This window comes from Eptatretus burgeri, chromosome 3 (assembly GCF_056783735.1).
Source record: "Eptatretus burgeri isolate ZD-2024b chromosome 3, Ebu_testis_v1, whole genome shotgun sequence".
Lineage (NCBI taxonomy): Eukaryota > Metazoa > Chordata > Myxini > Myxiniformes > Myxinidae > Eptatretus > Eptatretus burgeri.
Window position 1 is genome coordinate 49,300,518 of NC_140963.1, and position 14,354 is coordinate 49,314,871.

The following is a 14,354-nucleotide window of genomic DNA, read 5'->3' on the forward strand; positions in this document are numbered from 1 at the left end:
CATGAAACACTCGCTCAGGGTGCTGGAACATGAAACACTCGCTCAGGGTGATGGAGCATGAAGCACTCGCTCAGGGTGACGGAGCACAACCATGCGCTCAGGGTGAAGAACCACTCACTCAGGGTGACGGAGCACAACTACTCGCTCAGGGTAATGGAGCATGAACCACTCTCAGGGTGATGGAGCATGAACCACTTGCTCAGGGTGATGGAGCATGAACCACTTGCTCAGGGTGACGGAGCACAACTACTCGCTCAGGGTGACGGAGCACAACTACTCGCTCAGGGTGATGGAGCACGAACCCCTCACTCAGGGTGATGGAGCACGAACCATTTTCTCAGGGTGATGGAGCACGAACCATCACTCTAAATGATGTGACGCGGCAAAAGCGTCCGCAGTGAGTCAACGATTCACTCAGAAGGATGTAGCGTGGTACCGTGATCGACAATGGGTGCTTGGCAAGTGACTTAAGCACTCATGCAAGTACTCCAATTCAATGGTTGATAAGGAACGATTGGCCAGGCTGTCACTGCATACCATAAACGATCCCTTTAAATTTAAGCCAGTCTTCGCCGTGCACACAGCAGTTAATGAAATAAAATGAATCAATGAAATAAAATTTCTTTATTCACAAAAGAGTTGCAACTTAATGCAGAACAACCCTGCAGACATCGGAAAGTTAAATGGCCTGTGAAATAAACCATTTTGCCTGTCATCTGTGCACTTGTCACGTGGTGCATCGGTTTGGTGTCCACGCAAACATTATAACTGTTTTTTTTTAATGTTCGCTTTTTTTTTTTTTACCAGATTTGCTTTGATTCCCTGTAGAGCATCTCGTGAAACTCAGAAAATATAGACACAGATCTGGCAGATCCAACGGATAGGCAGTCTCTCTGGCAGACAGGGCACGAGGTCTCGCAGTTAATTTATTAAATTGTATAGCTCAATGAAGCTGGTTCCGTGAAATAAACATTGCAGAAAATCCACCATTTTGCCTGCTCGCCTGTGTCTGTGTCATGTGGTACATCGGTTCAGGGTCTACACAAACGTTATAACTTTTTTATTGTCCATTTCTTACCAGATTTGATTTGATTCCCTGCAGAGCAACTTGCAAAACCTCCAAAAATGTAGACAGGTCTGGCAGAAGCCATGGATAGGCAGCCCCTCTGCGGGACAGGGTGTGTCAGGTCTAGCAGTGCATGCATTAAATCATATAGCTCAATGAAACTCGTTAATTGTGGCACGTTCCAAAAATGTTTGTTCACTCAAAAAATCTCCAAACAATAGAAAAGATAAGTTGAATGTTTTGGAAATTTCACATTTTCTTGTGTATGTATGGAGAAGGAAGGAACATTTCCTTGCTTGCTTAAAGTAAAGAGGTATAACGGCTTCGTTATATGACTCGTTATTTCTTGAAATGATCAGATTTCACAACAAATTTCGACACTTATTTAGTCCAGAGGATATCTGATCCTCAAAACCGAAATAATATTTTTATGATTTACTTTAGTCCGTGAGAGTAGATCGTGGAAAATCGTATCATGCAGTGGATGAAATTGATCCAAGCTCTTAATTTGAAAAGTATCGCACCTACAAAATCGATGTTTTCAGCGATTGGTAGTGATGATGAACCAGGCATTCAATATGAGTGAGGAAAGTGAGAAAAAAAACTTTATCGTAAAGAATTTTTTTGCTGCCTGTTCCCAGTCAAGGCATGGTTAAGCAGGCCAAAAAACATGGTGGCTTCAGATCACAGCAAGGTTACCGAGGAAACGCCTTCAGACTCCAGAGAGCGAGGTGGCCAAGGATCGGCTGATGAAGTATATAATTAAATATGGCCGTTAATTATGTTCAAAAGGGGTGTTTTAATTCACCCAAACATCCAATTTTCATTAATGCACACCCTTATAGTTCCCTTTGTATGCATGCAAAGTTTCAGGTTGCAAGGTTTTTTTTGGGGGGGGGGGGTTGTATACATTGTCGAGGCTTGTATAAGAGCTAACATACAACGCCCAGCAAGGGGGGCATGAGACAAGAGGGACAGGAGAGGGAAGGACAAAACAGTGGGGAACAGAGACATTCGGAGATCTGTGGAAGGGAGACGGATGGAGTGGGGAACACGGGGTATACAAGATGGGCATTACAGGAACTTTCAGGAAGGAAAGCAAGGAATTTGAAGGAGGTGGGTTTGGGGTGGATTAATGGGGTAGAAAAGATCGAGCTTTTGGATGGGGGAAGATATGAGGTGGCGGTGAACTGCTGTTTTGATGACCTGGAGGGAAGAATGGGATTGAAGAAAGTGTGGAGTTTATTCCAAAGGCGGGAAAAATTAGGAATGAAAGAGTGAAGGTGAGCAGTGATTTGTGATTTTGGTAGTTTTACCAGAAGGGGGTTGTTGGTGGACCTTGAGCGCCCTGTGGAAAATTTGTGGGGACATATCACAGACAGAGCAGGGGGGGGGGGGCGAGACTGGAGAGGAGACAGTGGAAGACAGAAAGACCACCGACCTGCCTGCAGTGAGAGAGTGAGAGGCCCAAAGACTCAGCTTCATTGCGGGAGATACCAATGTTCCTAAATGCCTTGGTTTCCACAGCGTGAAGCCGAGAAAGGTGAGAGGCGGGAGCAACAGCAGAGGGGAGAGCAGTACTCCATCAGGCTGTGGACGAAAGCTTTGTTTGTGGTCAGGAGCTCAGGTGGGCCGAGAAAGGATTTTGTGTGATGGAGGATTTGCAGTCGGCGACTGGCTTTGAAGGCCAGTTGGAAATGTGGCTTTCCCAGGAAAGATCATGGCAGATAGTGAGACCCAGAAGCTTGAACAAAAGGACTTCTTCCAGAGTATCGTTGATAAAGTAGATTGGGGGGGGGGTCTAAATGATCCTTTTGGAGAGACATGGTGAGAGTATGAGATTTGTCAGGATTGAAAGACATGTTCCACGTGTTGGACCAGTTTGTGATTTTATCCAGATCTGCAGAGAGCAAATAAGCTGTGGCGTGCCGGTCTGAGGGATGACGGATGGTACGATAGAAGGTGGAGTCATCAGCAGAGGTTTCACGATTTTGGAGTTCTGGAGGACACACACACACACACACACACACACACACACACACACACACACACACACACACACACACACACACATTTATTAGTGTAGATTATAGATGTAACGGTTTTTTTGATTTAATCGCCAGTTCATGCCCCAGGGAGTGGGGACTTAGCGTCACAGGGGTTAAAACAGAAAAAACAATTTAAACTCTCATTTAATATTGGGTCATTCCTGGTTGAGCTTTTTGCTGACTTTCAACTTTGCTTTATCACAAACTTGTCTCCATCGATAACAGACACTGTGGACAAAATGGGCGACAAATGCTTTGTCCTACCATCACAGGCTCACCAGGTGTTTGTATGTTACGGGATCGTCCTGTTCCATAGTTTTCCCGGACGCCATTTGTGTCCGTGCCGTATCCCACCGTCATGTCCGTGAGGTGTTGATGTCCCTCCCAAGTGGATGGGGGATTGTGGAGAGGGGTAGAGGGTAGGATGGTGGTGGGTATTGTGGGGATGATGATGATGGTGGGGGTGGTGGCATGGTGGTGGGCATTGTGGGGGTGATGGTTGATGGGGTTTTGTGGAGGGGATGATGAAGGGATGGGGGTTGTACCCTGAAAGTTTTAAAATTCCTCTGTCAAATCGTTTCGTCGGAGTAGATGATGAATACCTACATACTTTCTCTCCACCAGAAATCGGCAGTGTTTCATTTGATTTGCAGATATTTGTGTTGAGAACACTGAACAACAAAAATTTTTTACTGGAGATGTGTAAAGTGATTTAGACTAATTTGGGTACGCTGATTTCAAAAATCATAACCGTTTTGCTGTATCACGTCAGCAATTTCAGTAACAGAAATATTCCCATTGCCTAGAAGTCAGGATTTCAATGAAATTTACAAAAATTCATTTATTCATTTATTTCATCATGAATGCTTCAAAATTATAGAAATTACAGAAAAACTCCACTAGAATGTAATTAAAAATGCTTTAGGCATTTGGCTTTGCGTTTGTGCTGCTCTGTGTCAGTTTCACGATGCAGGAACCAGCAGAAATCGCCCATCATGTTCGGGTTGTGCCGCCCTTGGTAACGCGTCTCCATGAGTGAAATCTCTTGGTGGAATCGCTCGCCGTGCTCGTCCGAGACTGCTCCCAAGTTGTCAGGGAAGAAGTTCAGGTGCTGGTGTAGGAAATGGATTTTCAGGGACATCCTGGAGCCAAGTTTCCTGAAGGACTCCAGCAGCTGCTGCACTATTTCTTCATAGCTGTCCGCGCGCTCGTTCCCCAAGAAGTTGTCCGTCACAGCTTTGAAGCTCCTCCACGCTGCCAGCTCTTTGGGGTTTAGAGTTGTCGGAAAAGTTTCGTCCTTCATAATCTGTCGGTTTGCGGTCCAACAAAGACACCAGCCTTGATCTTGGCCTCCGACAAGGTGTTGCCAAACTTTTCCTTGAGGTATAAAAACCCACGCCCATTCATATCCATTGCCCGTACAAAACTTTTCATCAAGCCGAGCTTTATGTGGAGTGGTGGAAGGAAAACCTTGGCTGGGTCGACAAGGGCGACATGCTTCACGTTGTGTCGACCAGGTACATGCTCTTTTCGCTCTTCCCAATCTTTCTTCGTCAGTGATTCTTGTCGTCTCTGCTATCCCAGAGACAAAGGAAGTACATGTATTTCGTGTAGCCTGAGTGCAGCGCTAACACCAGCGCCACCACTTTCAAGTCTCCGCAGATGTGTGAGTTGAAGTCATTGTACTTGATGGAATCAAGCAGCTGCCGCATAGTCTCATAGGTCTCTGTCATGCCGAACGCGTGAGCCAGTGGGACTGATGGTTTCTCGTTGCCATTGTGGAGCAAAACAGCCTTCAAGCTGTTCTTCCCAGTCGATGAAGAGGCGCCAGTCTGCAGGATCGTGATCACACCCAAGTTCTTTCAACAGACCGTTGATGTCACTGCAGAATGTCATCGTGTCTTCCATCTCAAAGAACTCAGCCATATCTCTGTGACGTGCTCTGAACAAGGATATCTTGGTGTTAGGTTCAAGTAGATTCCACTGCTGCAGCCTTGATCCAAGCAGCTCTGCCTTCGCCTTTGACAGCGAGAGATCTCTTACAAGATCATTTAAGTCTCCCTGGTTCAGAAGGTGTGATTCTTGAGTGTCGGGTTCCAAGGTTCATCATCACCATCCTCTTCACCACTGCTTACAGCTATGTTCTGATCAGCTGGAGGTGTTGGAACGGGGTTCTCGTCATCATGAGGCACAGGTTTACGAGCAGAGACGCAGTCAGCGTACTTGATGTGACCTTTATTCTTCTTGTTGAAGCCGGCGATGCTTGTGCAGCAGAAATAACAATCATCATGATGATTCTGCGGCTCACGCCATATCATGGGCACCGCAAATGGCATGCTCGCGCGCTTGCCCACCAACCACTGAGTCAAGGTTGTGTGACAGCTTGTGCAGCAGATGTGTGGTGCCCAGCTCTGTTCTTGGTCCCCCACCTTACACCCAAAGTAGTGAAAGTAGGCGGCCTTCATTTTCACTGCTGTAGATATACTTCGCTGTTGATCTTTTTTGGTATACCGACCACAGACATAACAGAAGTTGTCAGGATGATTGGTACAGGAACGCCTACTCATCTTTATCTGAAAGAAAGAAATATAACACAAGTTAACAACAATTGTACGAAATAGACATGTTAAAGACATATGTAAATTTCATTGAAATCCTGACTTCTAGGCAATGGGAATATTTCTGTTCCTGAAAATCCTGACGTGATACAGCAAAACGGTTATGATTTTTGAAATCAGCGTACCCAAATTAGTCTTAATCACTTTACACATCTCCAGTAACAAAAATTTTTTGAAATTTGTTGTTCAGTGTAATAGCTAATTATTTCAGGTGCTCTTGCAGCAACTGCCAGGTAATGACCCCCCCCCCTCACTCCACTTTCTCAAAGCTGCTTCTCCCTCTCCCCCCCTTCCAATGTCACCACACCTCCCCCTCTTCCCCCTCTAAATTTTTGTTCCTCCCTCCACCCACTCCCATATTCACAATACCTCTTCCCAATCTCATCCCTCCCATCTTCCCACCCCTCCCTTCTCCTTTCTCCCACATGGCTGTGCCTGCTCTTATCATCTCCCCTTTCTCTCAAACCTTCCATCTCACCCCTCCCTCACAAATCAACGACCTCCTCCCTCTTCAAAGCAAACTTCTCTCGCTTTCCCCTCACCTTTCTCAAAAGCTCACCCCTTACCCTTCTCCCTCAACTTTCCCCTCTCATCATTCTCCCTCCAATGTTCCCCTTCACTCCCCCTTCCCAAAGTTGCCCCGCTCACATCCACAAAGCTGCCTCCTTCCCCCACCCTCTCTCTCCCTTCTCATTCCTCCACCTCTTCCAATCTCCCAATTCCCTTTGCCACCTCTCTTATTACTCCCTGCTACTCATCCCTTCACCACCTAGCCCTTTGTCCTCCTCCCCATCCGACCCTCTACCCAAGCTCTTCTGCAATCTGTCAACAACTCTCACTACCTCCACCTCTCCTCCCTCTCACTACCCTCCCCCTCCCCTCCCTTGCACCTAAAGCCTCCTCCCCTCTCTCTTCCTGAACAGTGTGGACCTCAAACATCCATGGCCTTCATTCTAACCTGACTGATCTATCCATACAGGTTGCCACTGACAAACCAGACATAATCTGATCAACCGAAACTTTACTCCTTCAACACGTCTCTGACTCCTTAGTTTCTCTCCCTGGTTACTCCCTCCTCTGGTATGATAGATCTGAGCCTTGTTCTGGCAGCGGAGTTGCTCTCTTTTTCAAAAACTCTCTTCCTCACTCTCCATGCACTGCCCTCACACCTCCACACCCTCAGGAATACCTCTGGCTACGGCTTCCCCTCCACTCCCACCTCATGTTTATATGTGTGTTGTACCATCCACAAAACAGTGATGACTCCATTTACATCTCACTCATCGATAACATGGACCAACTCCTATCCTCTCTTCCAAACTTTCTCTTCCTCATATGTGGTGACTTCACCTGCCATCATTCCAGTTGGCTGGGTGTGGATACCTCTCTCACCTGCTATGGCATTTCAGCAAAGGACTTCTGTGACTCATTGGGACTGACACAATCTGTCAACTTTGGGACCCGGATCTCAGCCAATGGTATTCCATCTCTTTTAGATTTGATTTTGACCAATTTCCCAGAAAATGTCTGCTGTTCTTCTCCTCCAATCGATTCTTCTGACCGTGTGCTTGGTAAAGTGGTCATCTCTCTGGCCATGATTAGAGAACCACCTCAGCACCGACGACTCTGGCATTTCACTCAGGCCGACTGGCAGGGTCTTCAAGCAGCCATCAATTTTATAGACTGGTCTCCCATCCCTACTTTCTCCACATCAACTCATCCTGGGAATTTTTTCAAAGAAATTTTCTCCCTCTCATGCACAGATTTATCTCATGTCGTCTTCATTTGTCCTACCCTTCCACCCGCCCATGGTACAATGAAGCTAATGGTGAGGCTGTTGGCCTGAAACAACGTACCTTCACCTCATGGAAGGCAAATACTACTGAAGGCAATCTCAGTTCCTTCCACAAAGCTTGGAACAAATGTGTCTCTACCCTCTTGAAAGCCAGGAAAAAAACATCTTTCTATTCTCAAGTTTGAACTCTCAAACCTGTCTCCCTCCTCCAAATCCTGGTGGCATCCAGTTAAGTCTGTTTCTAGTGTATGTTCCCCCTCCAATCCCTCCCTTACCTCAAATGACCGCACAGCTGACACTGCACGTGAAAAGGCTGAATACCTAAACTCTGTGTTTGCTTCGAAATCTTGTATCCCAAACCCATCGCCTTTTGTACTTACCTTAACCAGTCGCACCCAGCTGTTCCTGGACTCTCCGTCCTTTTCTCCTGACAAGGTGGAGACTTTGCTATGAAACCTCAACAATGATTCGGCATCCGGTTCAGACGGCATCAACCGTCATGCTCTCAAAACCTGCTCTGCTGCTCTTGCTCACCCTCTCTGTGTTCTATTCACCCTCTCATTTGCTCAAGGTCATCTGCCGTCTGCTTAAAAATCAGCAAACTACTGCTCTGCATAAAAAAGGTGCAAAAACTTATCCCTGCAACTTCAGACCAATCGGCCTACTCCCAATCATCAGAAAGGTCATGGAATCCATCATCGCTTCTGACATCAAATCCTTCCTCTTCTCCAATGGCTTGATTTCTGACAATCAATTTTGATTTAGACCAGGTCACTCTATCCTGGACATGCTGCTTCTGCTTTCCCAACAATGGATGGTGGTCCTAAATGACAAACATGAGATCAGAGCCATCTCCCTTGATATGTTGCTTGCTTTCTATATGGTCTGGCATCCCGCACTGCTTACCAAACTCTTCTTATGGTATCCAAGGCAATCTCCACTCACGGCTCGCGAACTTCCTCTCCTGTCGCAGTCAACATGTTGCTCCTCATGGAATTCTCTCATCTCCTATTCCTGTCCAGGCTGGAGTTCCTCAAGGCAGTGTTCTTGGCCCTGTGCTTTTCCTCGTTTTCATCAACGATCTTTCAGACTCCCTGGAAAATCATCTTTATTTATCTTTGCTGATGACTCTACCCTCTGCCGAATCATCTCTCATCCCACTGATCGGCAGGAAGTAGCCTCTTCACTCTCTGCAGACTTGGATAAATCATAAGTTGGTCAGCCACTTGGAATATGTCCTTCAATCATGACAAATCTCACACTCTCACTGTTTCTCTGAAAGGATCGTCTGAACCCCCCCCCCCCATCTTCTTTCTCAACAATCCCCTTAAAGAAGTCCTTTCATTCAAGCTTTTGGGCCTCACTATCTGCCACAATCTTTCTTGGCAAAGCCACATCTCTAAGCTGGCCTCCAAAGACAGTCGCTGACTGGGCATCCGACGTCGTGCAAAGCCCTTCCGTGGCACACCTGAGCTTCCAACCACTTACAAAGCTTTCATCCACAGTCTGATGGAATACTTCTCTCCCCTGTGGGATGGTGCTCCTGTCTCACACCTAGCTCGACTTCAAGCTGTGGAAATCAAGGCTTCTCGGATCATTGGTATCTCCCGCGATGAAGCTGAGTCTTTCTCCCTCACCGTCTCTCATTCTCCCTCACCGAAGGGAGGTTGGTGGTCTTTCTGTCTTCCACCATCTCCTCTCCAGTCTTCCCCCCTCCCCCCACTCTGTCTGTGATCTGCCCCCTCTATATTTCTGCAGGGCACTCAAGGTCCACCAAAAAACCCCTTCTGGTGAAATTGCCAAAATCAAGAATCACTGCTCACCTTTACTCTTTCATTCCTCGTTTTCCTGCCTCTGGAACAAACTTCCACACTCTCTTCAATCCCACTCCTCCCTCCTGGTTTTCAAAACAGCTGTTTACCACCATCTCATATCTTCCCTCATTCAAAATTTTGATCTTTACTTCCCCCATTAATCAACCCCAACCCCACCTCCTTAAAATTTCCTTGTTTTCCTTGCTGAAAATCCCTGCAGTGTCCATCTTGTTTATCCCATGTACCACACCCCATCCCTCTCCTTTCCACAGATCTCCCATTGTCTCTGTTCCCCACTATTTTGTGCTTCCCTCTCCCACCCCTCTTGTCTCCTGCCTTGTTATATGTTATGGTTGTTAGCTCTTACATGAGCTTTGACATGATATCCAAAAAAAATATGACAACAGGTGTTTGATTCACCGCTCAAATTGTCCACATACATGTGTCGGTAGCTGGGCAGAGAATGTGTTCCAGTTTTGAGCAACGGTTGTTTCTCCCACTTAATCTCGGGGATGGCATCTTCTCTCGATCGTGGTGGATGACCAGAAAATCTAGCTATCTCTGTTATTTCATAACAGTGCACCGTGAAATGTTCCTACCACAAAAGCGAACATTTTGTTGGCCCAATTCATTCAATTCAAAGGCTCAAGATGCATTTGTAAGCCGGGGAGCGATTTATTAATATCGATTGCTTGTTGATGATAGACATCCACTGTGGTGTTTTTCTTTTCTTTCACTTTTTCTTTGTTGTTTTTTTTGTTTGTTTATGTAGTCGAGGCTCATGGAAGAGCTAGTACTTGTGAATGGATCAGGACGCAACAAGACAAAAGGAACAGTAGAGGGAGAAATACTATCAGCGAAGTTGAAGTCCAACATAAAGGCAGATTTGGACAAACAATAGGTGTAGGGAGGAATGGGGGGCAGGGGAGGATGCATCTGATAGACACTATGGGGGGAAAAAAGAGGAACAAATGAGTGGAGATGAGCAGTGATCCTTTGATTTCAGTCGTTTCACCAGAATGGACTTGATGGTGGACCGTGTGTGCCCTGCAGAAAGCTGGGTGGGAACAAAGCTTGGAAAGAGCAGAAGGAAAGGAAGTGGTAGAAGACAGAGAGGCCACCTATCTGTCTGCGATGGTGAATTGATAGGCCCATAGACTCAGCTTTATCATTGGAGATTTCAATAATCTCAAAGGCCTTGGTTTCCATGCCGTCAAGCTGGGCAAGATGTGCGGCAGGGGAGTCGGCCCAGAGGAGAGAGTAGCACTCTATCAAGCTGCGAATGAAGGCCTTGTAGGTGGATTGGAGTTCAGGTGTGCCAAGGAAAGACTTTGTATGATGACGGATGCCCAGTCGATGACTGGCTTTGAAGGCCAACTTTGAAATGTGGTTTGCCCACAAGAAAGATCATGGCTGACCGTGAGACCCAAGAGTTTGAGTGACTGAACTTCCACAAGAGGATTGTTTAATAGCAGGGTTTGCCAGATGGTCCTTTCAGAGAGACAGACAGACAGACAGACAGACAGACAGACAGACAGACAGACAGACAGACAGACAGACAGACAGACAGACAGACAGACAGACAGACAGACAGACAGACAGCAATTCTGCCTGGATTGAAAGACATATTCCAAGTGTTTTCACCATCTTATGATTTATTTTTTTTTCAAGGTCAGAAGAGAGGGAAGTGGCTGTCGTCCATCTGTCTGAAGGATTAGGGATGTCAAGGCAGAGAGTGGAGTCATCAGCAAATAGATAAAGGGGTTTTTCCACAGAGTCTGAGATAATTGATGAAGATCAAGAGTGGACTGGGCACAGAACACTTGCCTTGGGACACTCCAGCCTTGTCAGGGAGAGAAGATGAAAGGATTCTGTTGAGTGCCACATGTTGGCTACGAGATTAGAAGTCAGTAAGCCATGTGCGCAGTTGGCCTTGTATGCCATAGGCAGAGAGGTTGGAGAGTAAGGCAGGATGCTTTGGCAGCAACAACACTCTGTAAGTATGGTACATTGATGATTATGATGATGAAAAATGTAGATTTTTAAAATTTTATATGAGCAACATGTAAAGTGATTATGGACAATTTTTCACTGTATAGATTACTGGATTGTTGATTTCAAAAGCCCATATTTGCACATGCAGTGCAGTACAATAACATTGGAAATGTGCAGTACATATGAGATGGCTGATGTACTGCATTGCAGAGTGTGGTGGCTGTTGGAACATTATGAGTAGCGGTTGTCTTTGTCGTCATTCCATTTTCTATGAAACATGTAAGAGTGCAACATCCTTGACTGTTCTGCTTAAGGGTGCAACATCCTTGACTGTTCTGCGTAATGCTGTTCCTTGTTGGCTTTTCTCCTTTGTCTTGCAGGATGAATATTATTGAATCATTCAACATTTTGGTTGTACAAAGATCAATCTCACCGTTTGCTCATTTCACCAGACACTCTTACACTGGATGTTTTTACAAGTCATCTGACCATGAGTGGTAGGACTGACTTGCATTGTTGTGGAAGTTTTGCTATTTTTGGCTGCACACAAAGATGAATTGTCAGTTTAATATTGGCTTTTCACTGATCTACAGTACTCAAGAGAAACATAGCTTCAATATTAAATATAGCATTTGTTGAATTTTTTTTTTTACTTGAAGCACTGGGCGGAGCCGTAGAGAACACGATCTGGTAAAGTATTGTCCTTGCATGGCCTGCCTGGGATAGGGTTAACACCCAATTGGCAGATCTGTGTGCACCGCTACCCACGCAGGGGTCACACCAACGGTTGATTAATATTCTAACTGGCAGTTTCCCAATTGTGGGTGTTTTTTAATTGATTTACCTTTGGCAACCTTTAAAGGTGCCGGTAATTATTGGGTTATATTCGTCTCCTTAAATAATTTAAACACCCCCCAGGGAAAGCTCAAGGAACTGAAATATCTCTGAGTGTGTCAAGATGTGAGGCAAGGGAGACACTTTGTCTTGTGTAATCACAATCATTTATTCACACGAGACAGAACACAAGCAGAATGGGACTTGGGATGACAGACACACTGAATAAATAAATAGATACTTCACAAGACAGAGGAATTAAGATTCCAGGTGCCACCACATGCAAACAACTCCCATACATTCAAATCCAGGCTGGGATTTATGGGATAAATTGTCCTAATCGGTGATGGGGAACTTCCTGCATGCAGCTCAGAGTTCTTGTTCTTCCTTGTGTTGTTCTCCAGCATGTCTTTCCAGAGGCTCAGGGCTCCAACAGGTGAGCACGATCAGGGTTCCAACAGTGATGATTCCTCACTGAGAGGGTTTGCAGGGCAGAGAGAGAGAGAGATAGAGATAGAGATAGAGATATAGAGATATAGAGATAGAGATAGAGATAGAGATAGAGATAGAGATAGAGATAGAGATAGAGATAGAGATAGAGATAGAGATAGAGATAGAGATAGAGATAGATATAGAGAGAGAGATAGAGATAGAGATAGATATATAGAGATAGATATAGAGAGAGAGAGAGAGATAGAGATAGATATATAGAGATAGATATAGAGATAGAGATAAAGAGAGAGAGAGAGAGATAGAGATAGAGATAAAGAGAGAGAGATAGAGATACAGATAGAGATAGAGATAGAGATAGAGATATAGATAGAGATATAGATATAGATAGAGATAGAGATAGATAGATAGAGATAGATATAGATATATAGAGATAGAGATAGATATAGATATATAGAGATAGAGATAGATATAGATATATAGAGATAGAGATAGAGATAGAGATAGATATATAGAGATAGAGATAGATATAGATATATATATCTATATATATATATATATATATATATATATATATATATATATATATATATATATATATATATATATATATATATATATATATATATATATATATATATATATATATATATAGAAAAAAAGAAAAAAAAAAAAAGCTGCCTTTGGTTTTATCTTTTCTCTGGCACATCCCCTCCCTTCAAGGTTACATACACTAGCTCACTCCAGCACCACAACAATCTGCACTACTCCTCATGCCCAGCACTAGCCATTCACATCCACCATAGGTGTGCCTACAAGTGGTGTTCCCGTTCATGCACCAGTAGGGTCGATAGAAGCCCAGCATACTTTGACTTCCTTCACCAATCATGCGCATGCGCAGGAATTTCCGCAGAGCCAATCAGCATTGTTTCAGAGGCTTGGTGATTTCACCATGGCACCCTGACCCAGCCTGGATCCGAACCTGTTTCAGGGAGGGAGGACAACTACATGGGACACCATTATCCTGTCTAACCACTAAATTGGACAATCCCTAACCCTCCCCCCACTCCCCCATCCCCAGCAATAGTACGAAGGACAACTTTGCACTAAACTTTGATCTAAATACAGGAAGAGAACACTATTTTCATACCGGATATGTAAGCAGTGCATAAGCCTAAATTCTTCCTCTGACTCCCACACAACCTCCTCTCGCTCCCCCTATGTTTTCGTTTGTTTGTAAAAAAAAAAAAAAACATCTATATATTGTTGCGGATTCGCGCCCGCCGGCGTGCTGACGGCCACGTAACTCGAATCGCGGCACGTCGCCCACCGGACAGACAATCCAGTCGTGACCCTCTCGGACTAACGCCGGGAACTAGTCACGGGTGGACCTTTCGGTCTCACCGCGATCGTGCCAATCGGCCCCCGCGTGGGATAGGGTTGCTCGCCAAATTCGACCTACCTAAGTACCCACACTGAGGGTAGACCGGGCGATCGCACCTCGCCGCAGGTCGACTTCGGACACGGGCCACTTTAAGCGACCCGTTCCGTACTATCGGGATAACCGAGCGGTGTTATTCGTCGGCCTCGACGGTTCGATTAATTATCGGGCATTTTAACCCACGACCAACCCTTTACGTGAAGCAAGATGGAGATTCAATGAAAGAAAAGACGAAGCGAAGCGGGAAAACAGTTCAACATAAAGCACATTTATTCGCGATGAACGGAAAGCAC

At 45.2% G+C, this 14,354-nt stretch overlaps 1 protein-coding gene across 6 annotated transcripts in view; it reads left to right on the forward strand.

Annotated features, from left to right (window-relative positions):
• The window catches only part of SLC12A8 (solute carrier family 12 member 8), an 85,973-nt gene that overhangs the window by 16,652 nt on the left and 54,967 nt on the right, over positions 1-14,354 (forward strand). For 4 of the 6 annotated variants that reach the window (XM_085873213.1, XM_085873208.1, XM_085873209.1 and 1 more), the window contains one exon: positions 11,717-11,833. The exons of the other annotated variants lie outside the window; for them this stretch is intronic. The gene's annotated coding sequence lies outside the window, so the exon portion shown is untranslated. The remainder of the gene's footprint in view (positions 1-11,716; positions 11,834-14,354) is intronic. 6 annotated transcript variants of the gene reach the window in all.